The sequence below is a fragment of the Stegostoma tigrinum genome, chromosome 43 (assembly GCF_030684315.1).
Source record: "Stegostoma tigrinum isolate sSteTig4 chromosome 43, sSteTig4.hap1, whole genome shotgun sequence".
Taxonomy (NCBI): domain Eukaryota; kingdom Metazoa; phylum Chordata; class Chondrichthyes; order Orectolobiformes; family Stegostomatidae; genus Stegostoma; species Stegostoma tigrinum.
The window spans coordinates 3780501-3790402 of record NC_081396.1 but is presented as its reverse complement, the minus strand read 5'-3'; positions in this window follow the sequence as shown (position 1 = coordinate 3790402).

The window sequence follows — 9902 nt, the reverse complement described above, 5'->3', positions numbered from 1 at the left end:
GCTACTTGGCCTGCTGTGTTCGTTCAGCTCCACATTTTGTTATCTCGGACTTTCCAGCATCTGCAGTTCCCGTTATCTCTGTTTCTGGAGACGTATCATTCTCCAAGTGCCATTCAGCAGCTGCTATATCAGCCCAAACTAACAATGCCATTCCTCTGCCTCTCTTACCAGCCTCCCTATTTATTTTTTCGAATCTGAATCCCAGAACTTCCAAAAACTATTCCTGCCCCTGAGTGACCCAACTTTCTCTATTGGCCACAACATCGTACTTTCAAGTACTGACTCATGCTCTCAGTTCATCCGCCTTATTTCTGAAACTTCAAACATTGATGTATGCACACCAGAAACCATACCTGTGTCCGCACTTTTGCTCCATTCTGTGTATATCTTTATTAACAAACTCACTCCCTGTTGTGTCTGTTGGAAAGCTGAATACCATGTCCACTGAATTACATTTCCCATTCCCGATCCCCGCCAGTCTAGGTTAAATCATCCCGTACAACTTGAGCAAATCTCCCACCCAGGATATTTGTGCCCTTCCAGTTCAGGTCCAGCCCGTCCTTTCTGTACAGGCCCCACCTTCCCTAGAATATGATCCACTTATTCAGATAATAGAAATCCTCCTTCCTACATGAACCCTGTAACCACTTATTTAGATGCATACTCTTCCTATTCCTTACCTCGTTATCACGTTGCACTGGTAGAAATCCAGAGATAGGTCCACGAATTTTTTGCGGACTTCAACTTCCAACCTTACTCGCAGCACTCATTTTTCACATTCTCAGTCCTTTTTTCAACCTTTGTCATTGGCAACGATGTGCACCATGACTGCTGGTTGCTCACCTTCCCACTTAAGAAACTTGAGTGACGCAATCCAAGATGTCACAGACCCTGGCACCTAAAAGGCAACATACTTTCTATTCATCTCGTTCGCGTTCACAGAGCTGCCTCTCTGTGCCTCTTACTATTGAATTCAGCACAACAATTGCTATCCGATTATACCCCATTCACTTCTGTCTTGCAGGTCCAGGCTCACTGCCAGAGACCTGTCCACTGTGGCCACATGTGGGATAGATTCCTCAAACAATATGTAGTGCATCCAACCTGATAACTTAACGTGTTGGATCCAGTAATGCAGAAAGAGGCAAATTTGGTAAATAATGACAGACTCTAAGATTAGATTGGAACAATAAAATTTCACATTCAGTTGCACAGACAGTAACTTGTGTTGGAAACAAGTTACAGAAGTGTAATTACAAAGAAATGAGGGCCAAGCTTGCTGGAATGGACTTCAAACGAGTTTAGCAGCAAAGACGTACGAAGAGCAATGGCATACTTTTAACATTTTAATATTTCCTGGTTCAGAGCAAAGATATATCCCATTGAGAAGAAATGATTTTCAGAAGGAAACAAGTTATTATAGTTACGGCGGGAAGTTAAAGACATCAAAAAAGAAAAAAGAGGCATTACATTAAATGTCATCATTATGATAGGTCAGGAGAGTATTCAGATTGTTTGAAGAACTATCAAAAGGCAAACAAAAAATTAATGAGGCGTGAGGAGGAAAATATTGAAATTAAAATTGCAGATAATATTAAAACAGACAGCAAACGCTTCCTAAAATATATAGAAAGGAAAAGAAGGGCAAAAGTGAACATAGCGCCCTCATGATTGGAGCTGCAGAATGCATATTTAGGAACAATTCTGAAATGGACATTTTGAAAAAAATACTGTGCATCTGCCTTCACAGTAGAATTCCAAAATGACTGAATATGGAAGGGCCAAATAAGGGTGCGGAATACAACAAAGAAAGTTTCACTGGGGGAAAAGAAGCACATAAATTAATAGAACTAAATATGACTGAGTGCATTGCAAATAATGAGATCTAATCAAGGATTTAAAAAAATGACAGAAGCGTTTGTTATGTTGGATTTAATTTTACAGCAGTAATAAAATTTCGGAAAAGACTCTGATGATTGGATAACACCTTTATTTAAAAAGAAGAAGACAACATGAAGGGTGAGGAAAGCCATTTTGCTTAACTTCATTTACTGAAAAAAGTAACCACAGTGCATTTCAATATTACATAGCATAATCAAGAGGACATAAAATAGTTTTATGAAAGTGAAATTTTGCCTGATAAATAACGTAGAAAGATTTGATAACGTAGAATACAAAAGAAGGAGGGATCAGGACTTTCAAGATGCTGAGATTCTCTGAAGACATTAGATACGGTGCCACACGTATGATAACTTAACCAGCTAGGAGCCCGTGACTTTAGAGGCAGTATGTCAATGTGGACAGAAGATTGCCAAAATCAAAGTAGAAAGATATTTAGATGAAGAATTTTACTTCACAGGATGTCAACTTCTGACGAAGGTAGCATCACAGGAATCAGTGTTTGGTGCACAAATAATTGAAAGATACAATAATGACTTGCATGAGAAAAATCAATGTGTTGTCGGTAAGTTTGCAAATGAAACAACAATATCAGAAAAGGGAAATGGGGAATATGACACAAAAAAATTGTTGAGGATATTGGCTGTACCTGAGAGTCAGCAAAATATGAAAATAAAAACTTGGCATATTCATGCCAAACAGATGAAATAACTGAGAATAGATGGAAAAAGTGAGATTATGCAGTTTGAGAGCTAAAACAGAGTGGCTAAATATTATTGAAATTTGAAATGAATTCAGAAATCAACACAACACATTTGCATGTCCTGGTCCTTAAATCACAAAAAAATCTAACTTTTTAATTTCACACCCATTGATAAGGAAGGCGAAATTAGTTTTGGCCTTTATTTTGTATCTACTATGCCTTTGAGGGCAGGAATAGAAGGATAGGGCACGTGATTGTGTGGCTGATTATGTCTTGCAGGGGACAAGATTCGCCTTTTTGAACCATTTGGGTCTCTTCAGTGGTACAAATGACCTGTGTGAGAGAGAAGGGCTCCAGCTGAATTGGAAGAGGACCAATATACTTGAAGGGGAATGTGCTTTCGCTACTTGTGAGGCTTTAAGTTAGTCAGGGGAATGTATGGCACTGGTGGGATCCATGGCATTAGTGAGATTAAAGTAAGGCTCAGACCAGTGCAGAAGGTAATATAAGCAATTTAATAGTCAAAAACAACAAGAGATTGACAGAGATAAAGTAAGACTGATAAATTTAACCAGAGTTATTTGAAAGCAGCAGGACTGACAGAGAATTCAGATGGGCTGAAGGCATGACTGGGAAGATCTCAATTAGATCAAAATGCCTCAGAGACGGACAGGACTGGCAGTTGATGTTCCAGAGGTATGTCTCTCCTAAGGACAAAGTGGGAAGCAAGACATGAGCGGGCGTGGCGCTTCTATTTTGTGAGAACTTTACAGCTGTACAACGTGGAGATATTGCTGTGAAACCGGCCAATAAAGTCATTTGGTTCAATTTTAAAATGAGAGAAGATGATCATTTTGTTGTGTTTTTATTAGAGGCCTCCAAACAGTTTGTGGGAAAATCAGAAGCAAATATGTAAGTGGATCGCAGGTATCTGTACGAAAAGTAGCATAATGGTACAGGGTTTTAACTTTCCAACACAGAATGAGACTGTCACACAGTTGAGAGCTTGGATGTTGAGGAAATTGACACTGTGTACAAGAAAACATTCTTATTCAATATGTGATTGTACCAAATGGAGAAGAAATTTAGTTTGACTTTCAGTCTGGATGTAACAGTGGTCAATTAATGGAAGTCTTTGTGGAGAACTTTGGGGCAAGTGATCACAATTCTATCAGTTTTGAAACAGTTCAGGAAAACGAGAGAACTGCTTAAAAAATAAAGTTCTGAATTAGAGTGAGGCTAATTTTGATAGCTTGAGACAGGAGCTTTGCGAAATTGATTGAGAGACGACATTCAAATGGAATGATTGGGTAGCCGGAGGACTTTGAGGATGAGATAACGAGAGTCCAGATCCAGCTCTTACCTGTTTGTGTCAAGGGTAAGGCTGCTCGGTGTAGGGAATCCTAGATGAGGAGATAATTTCAGTCTCCAGCCAAATAAAGGAGGGCAATTATGAGATATGGACAGTTCGGATCGAGCGTATATTGAGAAAAATATAATGATAGTCGAAGTTTATTTGAGAGAAATCTTGGGAGGACAAAAGCGGACATGCGATAGAATGGTAAATGGAAGGAATGAGAATCTCAAAGTTTGTGTGATTACATTAAGGACAATTCCGTGACTAGGTAGAAAATAGAGACCCTTAAAGAACAACGTGGCCGTCTATGCGTGGAACCAGAGGAGATGGGTAATGTTCTACAAAATATTTTGTGTTGGAATTTACTGTGGAGAGGGGAGTGGAACCTCGGGAACTAGGAAACTAGGAAAATGATGAGGTGCTCCCTAGAGCTTTATGGGAATCTGGGCAAGAGATTTCTGGGCCCCTTACTGAGATGTACGCACCATAGATAGCCACAGGTGAGATGCAGGATGCCTGGAGTGTGGCTCATGTGGTTCTACTATATAAATAGGAAAGGCAAGATGAAAAATCCAGAGAACAACAGACTGGTGAGCTGTAAGACGGTCATGGGTGAGTTGTTGGATTCTGAGGGACAGGATTTGCATGCACCTGGAACAGCAAAAACTGATTAGAGATAGTCATCATGACATTTGCGTGGAAAATCTTGCCTCAAAATATTGATTCAGTTCATTGTGGAAGTGACCAAAAGCATTGACGGAGCAGAGCTGTAGATTGTGTTGACTTGTACTTTCATAAATCCTTTGACAAGTTTCCGTTTGGTCGACCTATTAGCTATGTTATGATTCAGGGTGAGGTTGCAAATTTGATGTTAAATTCGCTTAATGGCAGTATTAAAAGATGGTGGTGGAGATAACAAGGTGTAGAGCGGGAATAACAGAGCAGGCCAAGCAGCATAAGAAGAGCAGAGAGGCTGACTTTTCCGGTCTCGACCCTTCAGTGGAGCGTTGTTTTTTTTAAAGAATGGAAGTCTGTCACGATTAATGTGCAATAAGGTTCAGTGCTGGGTCCGTTTTTGTTCATCATTTATGTGAAAGACTTCGATGAAAATATAGAAGACATGATTAGTATGTTTGTGGATGGCACCAAAATAGGTCTTATAGTTGACAGTGAAAAAAAACCCAAGATTATTAAAATATCTTGATTGATTGAGATTGTGGACTGAGGAGTGGCAAATCGACTTTAAGCAGATAAATTACTTATGGTTTAGGAAGCAAGATTCGGGTCGCGCTTTTGAGGTCTACAAGGTAACCAAAAAGGAATTGAAGAATGCACGTTTGAGAGCTTCAAGCATGTGCAAGAAAACCTTCACGATTAGGGTCAAGGAAAATCACAAGGCTTTCTACGTTTATATGAGAAACAAGACAATAGCCAGAATGAGGGTAGGGCCATTCAGGGATAGTGGTGTGAACCTGCGCATGGAATCAGCTGGAGGTGGCTGAGCTTCTTAATGAGCATTTTGCTTCAGTACCTACCACGGAGTGGATCGTTGAGGTTTGTGAGTATCACATGAAACAGGCAGATATGCTCGAACAGGTTGATGTTAGGAAGGAGGATATGCTGGAATTTTCGAAAATCATGAGTGCAGATAACTCTCCTGGGCCATAAGGGATAGAACCAAGATTATACCAGCAAGTGGGGGAAGCGATTTCTGCCCTTTTGACAATGGTATTCGCATCGTAACTGTCCACTGGGGCAGTACCAGATTATTGGAGGGTGGCAGACGTCATCCCATTGTTCAACAAAGGGAATAGGGATAATCCTGGAAATTACAGACCGGTCAGCCTCCCTTCTGTGGTGGACAGTTTATTAGAGAAGAGTCTGAGAGACAGCATTCATGGTTATTCAGAAAATAGCAGTTTGATATCAAATGGTCAACCTGACTCTGTGAGGGGCACGCCATGCCTCAAAAGCTTTATTGAATTCTTTGAGGATGTGAAAAGAACACATTGATGAATGTACAATATTGGATGTGTTATATATAGAATTTAGCAAGGCATGTGGCAATGGCCCAAATGGTAGACTCATTCAGAAAGTAAGGAGGCAGGGGAATCAGCCGCATCTAGCTGTCTGGATACAAAACTAGTTGTCCAACAGAAGACAGAGGATTTTAGTAGATGGAAAGTATTCAGCCTGGAGCTCGGTGACCAGTGGTGTTCCCCAAGGATCTGTTCTGGGAGACCTGTGTTTTGTGATCTTTCCAAATGGCTTGGATGATGAAGTGGAAGGGTGGGTCAATAGGTGTGCTAATGACACGACGTTTGGTGGGTTGTGGACAACATGGAGGGCTCTTGTTGTATGTTGCAAAAGAACATTGGCAGAATACAGAGCTGGGCAAAGAAATGGTAGAGGGAATTCAACCCAGTAAAATGTGAAGTGATTCATTTTGTAAGGTAGAATTTAAAAGCAGAATGCAGGCATAATGACAGGATTCTCAACAGTGTGGAGGAACAGAGGGATCTTAGGGTCCATGTCCATGGTTCCCTAAAAGTTGTTATAAATTTGATACGGTAGTAAAGAAGACGTGTGATGTGTTGGCTTTCATTTTGCAGGGGCCTAGAGTTTAAGAAACGTTCAATTATGCCGCAGCACTTTAAAACACCGTTGGGACCACAATTGGAGTATTGTGTTCAGTTCTGGTTAACCTCATCACAGGAAAGATGTGGAATCTTCAGAGAGTGTACAAAGGAGGTTTACCAGGATTCTGCCAGTACTGACGGGCATATCTTACGATGAAAGCTTGAGGAGCTAGGGCTTTTTCCAGTGAAGCAAAGAAATTTGAGAGGTTAAAAATTACAGGTGTGCGAGATGATGGGATGCATAGATAGAGTGGATAGTCAGAGACATTTTTTTTTCCCAACGTGGAAATGATTATTATGAGTGCGCATAATTGTAAGGTGATTGGAGGAAGATAGGGAAGACATCAGAGGTAATTTCTCACATAGAGAGTAGTGAGCACGTAAAATATGCCTCCAACAGTGGTGGTCGAGTCAGACAATCTGGAAATCTATGAGCGACCCTTGGATAGGTGCACATACAGGAGAGTAAAATGTAGACTATGCAGAGTAGATTGATCTCAATGGTAAAACGGGTCGCCACAAAATCATTGGCTGAAGGGTCTGTACTGTGCTGTCCCGTTCTATGTTCTGTGTTCTTTTAATTTCAATTCAAGGTATCGTGTTTTGGTAAAACAACTAGGCCATTTTGTTTTACCGTGAAACTGGTGCTTTATGTGGTATTTTAGTGCAGAAAGACATATTCTTTGATGTTTATTTCACATGATGTCAGAATGGTTAAGAAGGCGTTAAGCATGCATGCCTTCATTTCTCAGACTTTAGAATATTGGAGGCGCAAATCGATATTGACTTTCTACGGGAGGCGGATGAGTCCTCTGCTGCTGGACAGTATCCTGTTCTAGTCGCCCGATTATAGGGGATATGTTATCAGGCTGGAGAAATTGGTGAAATGATTTACCAGGATATTGTGGGAATGGAAGTTCTGAATTATAAGGAGAGACTGTATGAAGTCATAGATTGATAGAAATGATCAACACAGAAGCAGACACTTCGCTCCAGTTTGTCTGTGCTGATCAAATATTCTAAATTAATCGGGTTTCTTTGCCAGCATTTCGCGCACATCTGTACAAAATCTTCTCATTATCTCCCCATCCAGATGCATTTTAAATGTTTCAATGACACCAGCTTCAATCACTTCCTTCGGCAGATCATTCCGTCCGTGCACCACTTCTGAGGGTAAGAGTTGCTGTTTCGGTCTCTTCCAAATCTTTGTGCTCCCAATTTAAAATTACGTCATTTGGTTTTGTGACACTCCTATAGCGGGAAAACGACTTTGTCTGTTCACTATATCCATGCCCCTCATGATTTAATAAACTTTTGTCAGTTCACCTCTCAGCCTCTGATGTTCCATGGAAGATAGTCTCAGCCGATCAGACTCTCCCTGTAGTTGAAACCCTCCAAATTTGACAACCTTCTTCTGACCTATCACCTTGCTAATCTTCTGGGGGTCCGAATATCTCACCAGCTAATCTGTTGTCCGAAGTGCATTTATAAAATTACTCTGTGTTCTCCTGAAAAATGTTTCCCAAAGTTATCCCATGTTCTGGAACTGGAGACTTTAACACAGGGAGGGGCTGATTAGACTGTGGCTTTTATCTCTCGACTGTAGATGTTTGACGGGTGAGCTGATAGTTTGTGTGTGTATATATATATATATATATATATATATATATATATACACACACATATATATATATAATTTTGGCGTGTGTGAGTACGAAGATCGAGATCTTTCTCAAAAGGTGAGAGGGGAAATGTTTATAAAGGATCGACTGGTTAATTTTATTTACACGCCAAGTGTGCTGCGTCTGTGGAAGGGGCTGCCAGAGGAAGTAATGTAGATGTATAGAATTACAACATTTACAACGAACCTGGATGGCAAAATGAAAGCGAATAATTTAGCGGAATCTGGACCAAATGCTTATCAGTGGTATTCAATTAGATTGGGATCTCTCATCGGTGCAATAAGTTATCCTGAAAGGTTTTCTTCTCATAATACGTTTCTGTGAAACTATACACCTTGTTAAAACTATACAAGCAGTCGTCACACAACAGATGGAATGTTGGGACCTGCTTTGGGCCTTGGATCAAAGAGAAGGTCCAGTCGAAAGCGAGATCCTCGACATGTGATTCAGTAGAATGACTCCGAGGATGTGGGGAGTGTCTTGTGAGTGAAGGTTGAGTATTTCAGGGCCTGTTCTCAACAGAATGTTGAATATTGAATGTTGACATACTGAAAGATGTATTTCTTTGTGTTTAGGAGCTTTATTATTTGAGAAATGCTATTTCCTTTTGTGAAAGAGTTTAGGAGCAAAGGGTATGGTTTCTGAATTAGAGGTCACAAATTTAAGGCAGTTGAGAATTTCTTCTCCCAAAATATCGTGAATCTGCGGAATTCTTTATCGTAGAAGAAATTTGTGGTTGGTTTGTTATGTATTTTCAAGGGCAAAAGGGACAGATTTTGAATCGGTAATGGAATCAATGCACGTGAGGTCAAGGCTGAAATGTGCAGGTGAGGATTAAATGTTCAACCATGATGTCATTGAAAGGAAGAAAAATCTCCATCGGAAGAATACTTACTCCTGGTTCCAATTCTTCTGGCATTAAAAATAACATTTGCTCTAAGTTGGCCAGTGAGAATTATGATAATTCTGTTTCATATTTACCCTGAGTTTCATGTTTTACAAGAACAAACGAGGCTCTTCACGTTCACTTCCTCTTGAAAAATAAACTCCTCCTAACATCATCCATTGGTCTTCAACATTCCATGAGATATGCAGGAAAGATTAATAATAGACTAACCGTGCATTGCACTGAGCCATCAAACATTCTACAGCTATTAGAAATACCGATGAGACACAATGAAAATCCATTTCAACACTATCACAGTAAAGCCTCACCTTCGCAACACATGACAGATTAGATCCTGTTTAAAGGCCACTCCATCCGTTCCTGTTAAGCAATTCAAGATTGCTGGATACTCAAAGACAGATTTTCGAGAAAACCTTCCTCAAGAGACTCGAATGTCGACGCATTACTTGGACTGAGATGATATGTTAGTTGTACATCAACTTCATGTTATGGAGGAAAACATTTTCCGACGCTGGATCAGCAAAACACGTCGTTGCACAACAAAGAATGGAGGCGATAAAATCGGATGGGAAGTGTGAAAGAGCGAGAGACAAAGGCAGAGATAGAAGCATTGGCTGTGCCAATGTATCTTGCAATTCGAGATGCATGATTTGGTTAACGGTGAAAATTGAGAAGACTTTGATTGTATCCTCATAAAACAATGTGTGCTAAAACA